The sequence below is a fragment of the Ursus maritimus genome, unplaced genomic scaffold, assembly GCF_017311325.1.
Source record: "Ursus maritimus isolate PB19 unplaced genomic scaffold, ASM1731132v1 scaffold_35, whole genome shotgun sequence".
Classification (NCBI taxonomy): Eukaryota; Metazoa; Chordata; class Mammalia; order Carnivora; family Ursidae; genus Ursus; species Ursus maritimus.
Genome location: NW_024426119.1, coordinates 10,203,646 through 10,204,561, shown reverse-complemented (window position 1 = coordinate 10,204,561; position 916 = coordinate 10,203,646).

Below are 916 nucleotides of genomic sequence, written 5' to 3'. Positions count from 1 at the left end.
CTGCGGTGAGAGTCCCTCTGTCCCGGACCCTCACCTCGCTCCCTGCCCTCTCCCAGGGTGAGGGCGCCCCATCCTGGCTCCTCGAGCCTGCCCGGGTGGGGAGCATATTCCGCGGGCGTCCGGAGGGAGGCGGGCAGGGCGGGAGGCTCCTACCCCGGCCGCCCCGTCGGGGGGCGCAGGCTTTGGCTTTCTGGCCAGGCAAGGACCGCGGGCCGGCGTTTCTTATCTATCTTTGGTTGGAAGGTTAATGCTGTATGTCATAATCACCCGCCCCCCCCCTTCCCCACCCCGGCATTTGTGAGTCAGAGCTCTCAGAAGGTAGAAGTGAACGCGCAGCCCATGCAGAGTGGCCTATGGAAGGGAGACCAGCCCTCTGGGTTCCCGAGATTAGGCCCCCCTCCCGCCAGATCTCATCGTGTTGGGCAATTTTGGGGGGGCGTGAGGTAAAGATTTAGCAACAAGTACCAGAGATTTGAGGGTTGGCCGTGGCGAGAAAGAATCGGTGACTTAGAAAAAAAAACCCAACAATACATTAATGCTTCGCAGCATTTCTTCAGAACCTGGTATTTTGGAAGAGATTTTACAACCTCTTGCTTATGTTTTTTCACTACTGCCGTGTGGCACGTCTGGAGTAGTAGTCTTTCCCAGGAATGCAGTCACAGCCCTCTCTCCTCCTCTGTAAAGTCAGAGATAGGAACATTGACAATGCTCCGGTGTTTAGTTCAGCAGCCGAAGGATCCTGCGCTCGCTGCCGGAAACTGCTCTTTCTGGAGGAGCAAATTGAGTTGGACCCGGAGGGGTCTCACCTGATCCCTTGCCTTTGCAGCAAGAAACCAGAGGGGGCTTCTCGCCTCAGATGTGGCAGACAAAAACTGTCGGCCTCTGGTCCTACCCTCTTTGTCTCCCGGTCCCCCCC